Raw genomic sequence first — 12,386 nt, 5'->3', positions numbered from 1 at the left:
CTGAAAAAAAAAAAAAAAGATCTGAAAGTGAAAAAAAGACTTGAAAGTGAAAAAATAAGATTTGAAGCTGTAAAAAATAAGATCTGAATCTGAAAAGATAAAACATGCAACTGAAAAAAATAAGACCTCAAATGTTAAAATCATAGACTGTATAAAATAAAAAGTAAAATACATATGGAAGTGAAAAGTGAAAATAAATTATTCATTCAAAAGAGTTAGCAAAGTGAATCAAAATTACAGTACATGTTATTGACTGGAGGGCATCTCTAATGAAAAGATAGACAGAATGGATTGGACTGCATCATAATACTTCCATGGGTGTCAGTGTCAGTGCCCAAATCTGACCAAAGCCAGAGTAACAGGAGGAAATGCTTGCCTTCAGGTCTTGATGAAAGTCTTCATAGTTTAATGCATTTTAAGACAGCTTCCGAGTTTGAAAGCAAGTTGATGACTGTGGTAGGGCAATATCAATAATTTCCACCTCCAGGTTCGGAGAAAGAACACCCCGGCCAGTCCAGAATGTCAGTAGACATTTCAGCTCTTCAGAGGTACCTTCACAACATAATAAAACATTTAAAAGAAAGCACACATAACACAAGGTTGAGTACCTATTCATATCAGAAATGTAGAAAAATACAAACAAATGAGAACCGAACACACCAGTCTCTATGATTTTCCATAGGAAAGTCAGTACTCTGCAGTGGTCCTCCACGGTGGCAATGTCCTCATCGATGTCCTCCTCCTCTGGGCAGTTGATGTTGTCCAGAATCATCTACCAAATACAATCAAACAAAATCCTTGAATTCTCAAGAGCTAATTGTTGATGTTATACAAGAAAAAAATTAAGCATTCAAATACAGAACAGTGTAAACTAAGATGAAACATGCACTATAATGCATGAATATTTTACTAAAACTAATTACTTTAGTATTACTAGTAATACTACTGTTGTTACATTTGAAATTGTACTGTGACCTAGCAGCAAGCACACTATGCATTTGCATGATTATATGTCACTGTGTGTTTCTGCATACTAGGTTGTAAACTGTAACACCTTGACATTAGCAATGCACATAAGAAATTAATATAGTAGAATTTTAATCGAACTTGGTTGCGGCAAATTTGTTCTAATTTACCTGTGGTGTGATCTCTGCATCACAGGTCCTTGGGAATAGGACTGGCACAGCATGTGGCCTGGAACTGAAAAACTGAGATCATATGGGCAGAAGAATAATGTTAACTGAACAAGGGCAATAGAAAGAATTTCACTATCTTTGCAAACTTAATTTTGAAACGTTGTCAGTGCTACTGTGTAACAAAATATTTCAGAAAAATGCATCATGTTGAGGAGGGTCATGCCTATACATATATATATATATATATATATATATATATATATATATATATATATACATAAATATATATATGTATGCAAAAAAAAAAAAAAAAAGTGGATCGGCTGCTCACTGCTAAAAATGTGGCCTGTCGACATTATCTGGTTTTGACATGTGGCCCAGTTGAAATAGTAATTGAATAGCCCTGCTGTAGTTTGTTTGTTTGTTAGCTATCTAACAACACATCAAAAATAGGCTAATTGTAAGCCGGTCTTGTTCAGTGAATCAGTTTATCATGTACACTCAAAAAATATTTAGGCCTAATATTTAAGATAGTTTGCTGATAAATACATGAACCTGGTTGTTCTTTATTTAAAACACATTGGGTTTATTAGTGCTATTAAATAAATCATATTATTACTTATTATACTCATTCAGCACTCTGCTCCCCAGCTCTGGAATTCACTCCCCCCTGACCTCCGCAACACCACATCTGTCAATCTGTTCAAATCCACACTCAAAACACATCTGTTCAGACTTGCCCATTCCACCTGATCAAATGCACTATGTTCTTACACTGTCTTACTGTCTTCCCCTCTATTTTAATGAATTTGTATGATGTTTTGTATGCTGTGTTTCTTGTCTGATGTATGCTTTTTTTTTAATCTTTGCTGTAAGGCGACCTTGAGTGGCTTGAAAGGCACCCTAACAAATAAAATGTATTATTATTACTATTATTATTATTATTATCATCATTATTATTATTATTATTATTATTATTATTATTAATTCTATAACTGATATCTCTTCTGTATTTCTCTTATGTTTCTCTTTTGTTGTACAACATTATCCAGATTATAATATCATTTAAGTGCTGCTGAATGTAATTACCGGTATGAAAATTAAGCTAGTAATTCATCTTCAAAATTGTCCAATGAAATTACTGTAGAATTGTTTTATCCTAACAAAATATATGTTCATCACATTTTGACACAATACAAATAAACATGAAATTAGTATTAAACTGCTTCAGGTTAACCAGTGTCAATAAAAAATAATAATACCTCATATATTTTAAACATTAAACCAATAACTTTCCACCCTTTTTAGTGAAAACATGGTAAGTATTTTCCGTATTAACTCAGTACCTGTTTCATTAGTTGTGTAAACACCATAAATCTGGCAAATACATCTAACAATGACAGTAACTTAAATCTTATAATGTACTTTCATCAGTACAAAAATACTGCTTGACAATTTATTTCTTAATGTAGAAACATAGAGTAAAATGATTAATTCTCTACACATAATTAAATTCCTGTGTCTTTTCTCTGAGTAAAATAAACCATTTTACATTGACTTGCTCTCTTAAACATAAAACATTTCACACATCAGTACAACTAGCTGTGTGGCTGGACCAAATAAGAAATGTGCATTTAAGGGTGCTAATACATATACCAATGTGTTTTCATGACTAAAATAAACACTCAATAATTAACTGAGTAATGGAAATTAAATATAACATTTTCCCCACAGCATTAGTGAACAATAGCAGCAACTAACATGTCAACAGCCAAAAGATATCCTCCGATTCTCGTGTGCTCCACTACAGAGCAATGTCAAGGCTCAGGCTCTTTGCTAGGTGAGAGGAGTATGCCTCAGGCTTGAAAATGGGTCAGGGGTGAAAAAGGTATGAGGGATACGAGACCTGGCACCTGCTAGGGGGTCCCAGGGTTATGCTTCCTGATTGTTTTTTTGGTGGAAAAATGAGCTTCCAAATGCTCATATCTGATTTCTTTTGGATTTACTCTAGTGGTGGTCACATGCAGAATTACAAGATTTCACAAAAACAAAAGTATGAATGTATAACTAAGTGCAAATAAAGTATCTTTACATGTTCACATATGTTGTATAAGAGACGAGACCAGGGGCAGACTGGGACACAAATTCAGCCCGGGACATTCAGGTGCACAGGCCCACACACCGGCCCACATGTTTCTACCTATAATGCTCTATATTATGCTTGTACACACTACACAAACGCTGTCCTCAGAATCAACTGCATAAGAAAATCAGCAGTTATTGTTTAATTCCAGACTATAAAATAAATGCAATAATGAATTGGCCACAAATGGCTATGTGCTTATTATTTAACTTAAAATAAGAGCATATGACTCTATCCTAATGCATCTAATTTTACGCACAATATAATTGTCTGCCCTGTCCTGCCCAGCCCTGCCCTGCTCTTATATTACATAAGCCCAATTTATATCTCCATGGCTCACAGCCATGAACTAAGGAGGCATAAATTGGGCAATAGGCCCTATAGTAAACTTTAGTAAACACTGAAGAAGTTCCTGGTACTATTTGGGGGGCAGGAACTACTACAGGAACGTCCTCTCGCTTGGCCCTCTCAACCACCGTGTCTCCACTGAGAGCGGAGTAGGAGGAAGGTTCCTGTAAATTTACCGGATTCTGTACGTGACGTAATGGTTGTGCAACCATTTTGACGTAGGGATGCCGTTAGCCATTAGCGGTGCTTGTAATAACTCCGGTCACAGTCCGTGAAAAAAATATTTTTCCAGCGGATGTCTTAGTTACAACATGATTGAGCTAACTGGAGTAATTTCATGTCATATCCAACAACGGGAGGCTTTTAACAGATGACGTCCTGATGGGGAACTGCCCATTGGTCCGACATCCCATTGTTCCGACCATATTAAACCCATTGTTCTGAAGTCCATCCCGAAATCATCATGATGCCCTGCGGTTAGGGTCTGGTTAGGTTTAGGCACAAAAACCACTTGGTTAGGGTTAGGAAAAGATCATGGTGTGGGTTAAAATGAAAAAGAAAGTGACAAAAACATAAGCTGTGAGCTTGCTTCGCCTCAAGTCTTTCCCAGTTGACCCAGAGCCGGTCGCGGCACACCATCAAGGTAGAAAGGGGGAGCTGTTCAGCACCGCAGACCGTCGGACTAATGGGATGTCAGACCAATGGGCTGTCAGACCAATGACATGGACCCTCCTGACGTTAGCTTTGCTGCTGGTGTTAGCTGTCCCGGTCAGCTGATGCATTCTAGACATCGTGATTTCCCAAAACTGAATAAATACCACACATAGCAACACAAAACTGCTTTGCTAGCTCAGTCATGTTGTAACTGAGATATCCGCTGGAAAAAATATTTTTTTCACGGACCGTTTATTGAGTTATTACAGACACCACTAACAGCTAATGGTTAGCCTAGCTAAACTACGATAACCATGTTGTTATTTACAAAACATCACATCCCGTCTTGAGTATATCCAATCAGCACCAAATAATCCCCAAGCCCCAGCCAGGAGTTTTTCGGGGCCGTTCTGAGTACCTACTCCGAGGCAGGGACTTGTTTAGCCCCTGTAAAAGTTCCGGAATTCTGTCCTTCAGGGGTGGTTCCTGCGGTGGAGACAAGCACCAAAGGCCCCGGCCCGTAAAATTACCCCGAAGTTCCTGCGGTGGAAACGGGCCTTTTGTTAGATTTTGGTGGGTGATAGACCACTGCACAGACAACAGTCACGGGGAAATTTACCTCAACAAGTTGGAGCTCGAAGCTGGTGTAGCTGACAGCTGGGGACTGCTGGCAGTGAAAGGTGGATTTATATATGGATGCCAGTCCCCCACCTTTGCTGGTGGTGCGGCATCCAGGGGGAAGGAGCTCCGAAAAAGGAGTAAGTTCTCCTTCACAGAGCCAGGTTTCCTTTGGGAACATAAAATCCAGTTTGCGTTAGGTAAAGAAATCTTTCAATAAAAAAGTTTTGTTGATGACGGGCATTCAGCAAAGCCAAATTAAGATCAACAGTGTCAGATTAGGATGAAGCATGCTTCAGTGAGGGAGGATGAAGCGCGCTTCAGTGAGTGGAGGTTCCGAGGGTCCTCGCCGTGTCTCCCGGTTCGAACACGCCAGCTGGCGGGAGGCAGCAACAGCTGATCGGGATCCGTTGAACAGCTTATGCTGTCAGAGCCACCGACGTCAGGGAACATGGGCCGGATCCATTGGTCTTTAGTCCTCCACGAGCGCAGGGCAGGAGGAACGTCCCGAAAATGCAGATCACTGCAGCGATCAGACACACGAACAGACCTCAGGTGAGCTTCGAGCCTAACCTGGAGACCTCCGTGTTTACTGCGTCATCTGTGGCGTTTCTTGCGGGCAAGGTAGAGGGGAGGATGCCTCAGGAACACCGGGATTTCATCGAGGCATGGAGGAGAGCTCACCAACGGGTCATATTTAAGCTGATCGAAGAAGCCTTCAATCTTTGGCGATCACAGGTGAGCAGAGACGATACCTCTTGACAGATCAGGTAATTCACTAAGCATAGCTACAACAAACACAGAGCAGAGCAACAGACAGCCAGCCGAGCGCCCTGGAGCCATCTTTGACTTTAGCGATAGCCTAACTAAAGTATGGAATAAAGACTGCTCTGAATCATCTGTAGACTAGGCTAGAGTTTGGAGGAATGTTTCCTATTCCTCACAAAATCTAAATAATAAATTAAAAAAATCAGAATTTCATCTATCATACCTATTTAACACCAAAGCAACGTTTTATGATTAATTTAACCACTTCTCCAAACTGTAATTTATGTGATTTGAATCAAATAGGAACCTTTTTACATATCATGTGAGAGTGTCCATCAGCTCGAAATTTTTGGGAACAAATAACAAAACGTCTCTCTGAAACACTTGGTTTAGAGATCGACTGCTCTCCAAAATGTATGCTCTTGAATGATGATTTTGGGCAAAACTTTAACCATATGCAAAGATTGTTGTGGCTGTCATCATGTACTGTTGCTAAAAATATGTTGGTGGTTAGGTGGCAACCACCGAACACTCTCTCTATGTATCAGCGGATTTTTTCTTTAATAGAGGTGTCATCTATGGAGCTCTCTGTTGCTAGAATGAATGGGGCAGGCCAGGTTGTGCTCAAGGCCAGGAAGGAGTGTTACACCCGCAAACAATAACAGCCCACAAACGTAATAAACCACAAACGTAATACAAATCTGCAGCTTTGAATGTAATAATCCCGCAAATCAATCCACAGTTGATCTAGGAAAAAATTAAACAAAGGAACCCATGATGAAAAAATATTTTTAACTAGGGTACAGAGCAGTGTGGAGCAAAACTTCAGACAACACAAAAGCTTAGTCTTACACACCTGAAATGTTTGGAGCTTTATCCCTATCTTTATTCAAGAGAGTGGTCTATCAATTTGAAAGCATTATTTATTGATTTCACGTTCAAAAACCCTGCCCTCGCACTCAAATAGCCTCTGCTTGCGCTTGGATCTATTCTGTTTCTGCTCAAACTGTGTGCTCGCACTCAAATACCATGTTACACCCGTAAACATAATAACAGCCCTCAAAAGTAATAAACCACAAACGTAATACAAATCTGCAGCTTTGAATGTAATAATCCCGGAAATGTAATAAATGTCCCACAAACGTAATAGCAGCTGCCTACTACAAACGTAACACACAATTTTCCGCAAATGTAATAACTATTACATTTGCAGGAAATTACTACATATGTGGGAAGGTGAAAATGTAAACTGTAATAACTTCCCACAAATGTAATATGAGACTGAATAATGATCTTTGTGGTTGTTGTTGTTTGTTTGTTTACTTATACACCTGCCAATAGTGATGCGTGTTGTGCCGTACAAGGATTTCTAACAAAGGCCTACACTTTATCCATAAACTTTTGGGCCTACATGTAACAATCAAAGCCTGAGACCACATGTTGGCACCCAAAAGAACAAAGGAATCAGTCAACCCCCTTTCTCTGTGTGAATCAGCTGATTCAACCCCAACACAGCACCCCAGCTGACCAGCAGAGGTCCCCTGAAATACACAGCTCCCATTGGGTGAAATCCGCCACGGCCAACCCCGCACCGATGACGTCACGCCGGGGTATATCATCACAAAGCGTACCTGAGGGAAATGCTTCTGGCTGTGATCCTCATAGCTAATAGAAATACCCGCAACTGTTCCTAAAGCTTAGCAACTCGTCCCACGTGGCGAACGCTTTAGAAAGAGTTATTACTGTGCACAGTTAGACGCGTTTTAGGCCTACGGATTTCCCTCGCTGGTCGAGCTGATCTCCTCTCCCTCACTCTGTGCGCCGAGGAACACAGAATAGCCCGGTACGAGACCACGGATTGACCCTCTCACCCGGATGCCCGCGGATGCGAAGTTTGGTAGATAACAAGGACTGCCTGCTTCAAGAAGAAGGACAAGGACCCCCTTTTTTCCCCGAGTGATTCCCCGCTACGAGCCGGAATTAACTCGCCTCGCCAGAGACTTGCCCCCTCGCCGAGGACCCGTTAGCCGCTGTGGGCCGCTAACCACTTCACCTCTGCCGCAACAAAGGACGCACGAGGAACGACCGACACATCACTCCACCTTCTGCAACAGTAAGAGGCTTTAGCTCTGGGCAGATATTAGTTAGTTTGTGTCTTCTTTTTAAGTTTGTAAGGGCTTGTTGATACGGACTGCCGCGTCCGATTTTGGCTGCATTGATATTGTAAAAATATTGCCTGTGTTGCTGCTGTCTGTTATTCTCCTGCCCGTTTGTGTCTGCTTGTAATACGCCGTGATCCGACCTCGTCGGACCGCTATTGTGTCGCCCCGCACGCGGGATTGATCAGTACTTTGGCTGTGTTGGTTCAATGTCCAGATTCACGCCGCTCACCAGCTGAGCTGAGCGCGTCTCTGCGTAACACAGACGGGTTACTGCATCCACACTGCTGAGTGCTTCCCTTTCTCTCTTCCTCTCTTCCACTAACCTACACTTGGAGCCGAGCAATTTGAACTTCCCTCTCTACCGGCTCCCCTCCTTTTTCTGAGTCGCATGCTTTCTTGGCAAGCCGCCATTGCGTGACGTAGCTTGCAGCGTCACAGCCGCCATCTTGCTACGCTCGCACGCCTCTCTCTCTCACACACCCACTCGCTCAGACATACACACACACACACACACACACACACACACACACACACACACACATTCTCGCTCACTCACCCACTTTCTCCCACACACACACACACACACACACACCCTTCTTGATGCTTGCTGGTTGATTCAGTAATGTTTTATAGTTGATAGGGTTTATAGAGCAATGTTGATGTTGGTTGTAAATTAATGTCATCAGTGTGAATAAACCCTGTTATACTGCAAAGAGAGGTTGCTTTGGTTTTTCATTGTATACTGTGATGAAGCTGGTTGACAAAGTCAGTGCCTGAGCTCCACTCCTTCCTGTTCATCTTATAGTTGCTGATATCTCCCTAGAATTAGCTTCCTAAGTGAACACTCTTGAGACTGAATTTACGTCTGATCATTGGTCCGGTTTTCCTGGTGGTGCCCCGCTGTAAGCTAATTTGATTATTATGCTTATGTAATAATTAATTAATTATTAATTAATTAATCAAATGTTTTAATAATCCATAATTAATATTAATAATTATGAATAATTGCCAATGATCATATTTAGCTCCTCCTCTTGCCAACATGCGTGTGTTGACAAACAACCCGCAGGTCAGGTGGGGCGGGTCAGAAAGTGACAGAGCAGCGTTCTGAGTAAGTTAGAAGTAACAGAAACACACACATACACACACACACTGGTCATTCCTTGTCAGTTCACAGAATTATTCTGTGGCAACAAATGTGCCTCTTGTTAATACGGATTTCTCTGCAGCATCTGGCCTACAGTACCTGTTCAGCACCTCGGACAGCAGCGCTGCGAATGGGTTGGCTCTCATAGGGGGTCAGGTGCAGGTTGTAAGCTTTTAAAAACCATGGTTTACAATAACTTAATCCTCCTCCACTTAAAAATGTGTTTTCTTCTTGTTCCTACAGATGAATGTCTGAGCCTCACTGTGCAGAATGATGTGTGTGCAGAGCTTGACACTCGAAGGCTGTTTTCACATTTATCTGCTGAAAATGCTCATATGATTTTAAGGGCTAGGGCTACGAGCCTATGTTGGTGGCTTATGTAGCCTGTGTTTGAACCATTTAATTAAAATATGTCTGCATATCAAAAGGCTTGAAAAACTTGAATATGTCGTTCATTCTTTGAAGTAATGAAATCATTTTTCAAGATTTAAGACTGGTCCGTGTACTTTTTGATAGTAACATGGACCAAGACTGTCTGAACACTGACAGTTAAAGGCTTGCAAATAATTAATGACTGGTAAACTTAAATTAATGTAGCCTATGTGAATGCAGGAAAGTGAGAATTACCATGTAGGTAACTGAAAAGGTAACTGGTGCAGCTACTCCTCTTTCCCACTTCTGTCTCTCCTACCTGCGCAAGTTGGAAAGAGGGAGGAGAGAAGGTGTGGAGTGGGTTTTACACAGCCCATTCACATCACACCAATCAAATGAGCCCCTCTCCTCGCCCTTAAATGCGCCGCATGAAGGCGTAATGAGAGTTTACTCAATTCGCCATGGCAGAGGAGAGCAGCAGCGTCAGCGTCTCTTTCCCTCTCACAGTCTGTTTCTTTTCTTTTGACTTTTCTAAGATGACAGATGCTGAATATATACTCCCTATCTGATGCTGTGGCTGTTTGTGGTTGGCTGAGAGGGATGTGAACTCATTAGTTTGCAGCTGTGTTAATCAAATCAAGTTGGGTTTCCATTACGCGTGCCAAACGTGCCAAACGGTACCAATCCCCTCTGATCTGACATCAGATGTGACGGGACAGTCGATATAGAGATACATTTATGTGCTGATTGCAGATAGTTGCATTGAGTAGTGGTTTTTGTGGGTATTTATTGCATTGTTAATGTGCCTGATATTCTGGAAACCTGTCTGTGAGGTTTTGGTGACATGTGCGCACTGTCCGCCGGTCAGCCAAACTTCGGCTTACACCAGCTGCGCTCTGCCTGCGCTGACAGTAGACCTGGTTTCAGCTGGCGAGCTTTTAGCGCACCTTTGGCAAAGCCTTTTGGCACGAAACTGTCACTGTGCCAAGCTGGATCTGTCGACACCTCCCCCTGCTGCGCCGCCACACCCATCTCAGCGCACCTCGGTCTGCCAAACTACCAAACTGAGTGCGCCTCGGGTTGCGCTGCTCGAAAATAGCTCTGCGCGGGGTTCACCACCCTGCGTCGGGAAACTAGAGCCCATTATGTTACATTACTTTAAATGAACAGCCTTTCAGTTAAGTGTAATGTAAGGTCTCATCCACTTATTATTATCTGAATATTAGTTATTTGATAGTTGCCGCAAATAAATGAATGTATGGGTATGCATCAAAACTCTACCAATAAAACCAAAGAAGACACGCAGGCCATGGTCACTTTGCGGTAAAACAGTTCAACTTTGGAACAACTTTTCCCCCCTTTCCCGGTAAGGGAATTGCGCATTTATATACACAACACTTGATAAGTCTAAATAGGCAAGAATCTAAAGGACAAGAATATGTGGGAAGAAAATGTCATTGCCTGTTGAAGACATTTAGTTAGCAACTTGTATAAGCTGCAGATTTTTAGTGTTCATGGTTTATTCATTCAATTAGATTCAGATTTGCTTTATTGGTGTAAATATCACAACAACAATATTGCCAAAGCATCAAGAATCAATTCAACAAAAATGAATGAATTTCATGAATTAAAACAAGAAAAGAATAGCATAGTACTGTTAAAACTTGCTCTGTTAGTGGGCGTACATGTGTGTTCAAGTTATATTATTGTATGTGTGATTTTGTATATGTGTGTATATGGGGAAGAAATAATTAAAAGAAAAGTAATAATAATAGTAATAATAATAATGATTAAAATAATTGTGATTATTATCACAATTAAGTTATCTTTTTTTGATGAAAATAAATGATAATTTAATCATTAAAGATTCCTTCAAGACATGTTTTAACGTTTAGGAATGTTTCTTTTGAATAATAATGTATGATATAGTTTTTCCACAAAAAATTCAATCATCTTGTTAAAATCCTTAAAATGACATCTACACCTTCTCCCTCATTAAAAATGCTAGAATCTATCATTACGCCAATTTTATTCTTCATTCCAAAGGTTTCACTGTTAAGTCCATTCCCTGTGTATGTGCACTGGACTCTTCAAGTTTCCACATCACACTTGTGTAAATTGAACATTGGACCATGACTGGTTTCTAAAATATTTGTGATGTCACAAATCATGCTTGTAGCCCTTCCAAAGAATGAACGATATATTCAAGTTTTTGGCTTTTGATATGCAGACATATTTTAATTAAATGGTTCAAACACAGGCTACATAAGCCACCAACATAGGCTCGTAGCCCTAGCTCTTAAAATCATATGAGCGTTTTCAGCAGATAAATGTGAAAACAGCCATCGAGTGTCAAACTCTGCACATACATCATTCTGCACAGTGAGGCTCAAACATCTGTAGGAACAAGAAGAAAACACATTTTTGAGTGGAGGAGGATTAAGTTATTGTAAACCATGGTTTTTAAAAGCTTACAACCTGCACCTGACCCCCTATGAAAGCCAACCCATCCCGCAGCGCCGCTGTCCGAGGTGCTGAACAGGTACTGTAGGCCAGATGCTGCAGAGAAATCCGTATTAACAAGAGGCAGAAGAAAATAAAATAAATCCAATTAAACAACATATTTGCTGCCACAGAGAGCACACAGTGTGTGTGTGTGTGTGTGTGTGTGTGTGTGTATGTATGTGTGTGTTTCTGTAAGTTATTTCTAACTTACTCAGAACGCTGCTCTGTCACTTTCTGACCCACCCCACCCGACCTGTGGGTTGCTTGTCAACACACGCATCACTATTGGCAGGTGCATAAGTAAACAAACAACAACAACAACCACCACAAAGATCATTATTCTGTCTCATATTACATTTGTGGGAAGTTATTACAGTTTACATTTTCACCTTCCCACATATGTAATAATTTCCTGCAAATGTAATAGTTATTACATTTGCGGAAAATTGTGTATTACGTTTGTAGTAGGCAGCTGCTATTACGTTTGTGGGAAATTTATTACATTTGCGGGATTATTACATTCAAAGCTGCAG

The 12,386-nt window shown here is 40.7% G+C and overlaps 1 long non-coding RNA gene across 1 annotated transcript; it reads right to left on the bottom strand.

The window, feature by feature from the left end:
- Positions 1–340: 340 nt before the first annotated feature.
- LOC125905700 (uncharacterized) lies at positions 341–1,209 on the bottom strand. The gene is made up of 3 exons (XR_007451690.1): positions 1,137–1,209; positions 661–772; positions 341–552 (listed from the first exon to the last, which is right to left on the bottom strand). It is a non-coding gene; the product is annotated as an uncharacterized LOC125905700 (long non-coding RNA).
- Between the last annotated feature and the right edge of the window lie 11,177 nt (positions 1,210–12,386).

The sequence above is a fragment of the Epinephelus fuscoguttatus genome, linkage group LG2 (genome assembly GCF_011397635.1).
Source record: "Epinephelus fuscoguttatus linkage group LG2, E.fuscoguttatus.final_Chr_v1".
NCBI classification, from domain to species: Eukaryota; Metazoa; Chordata; class Actinopteri; order Perciformes; family Serranidae; genus Epinephelus; species Epinephelus fuscoguttatus.
This window is presented reverse-complemented; position numbering and strand designations above follow the sequence as displayed.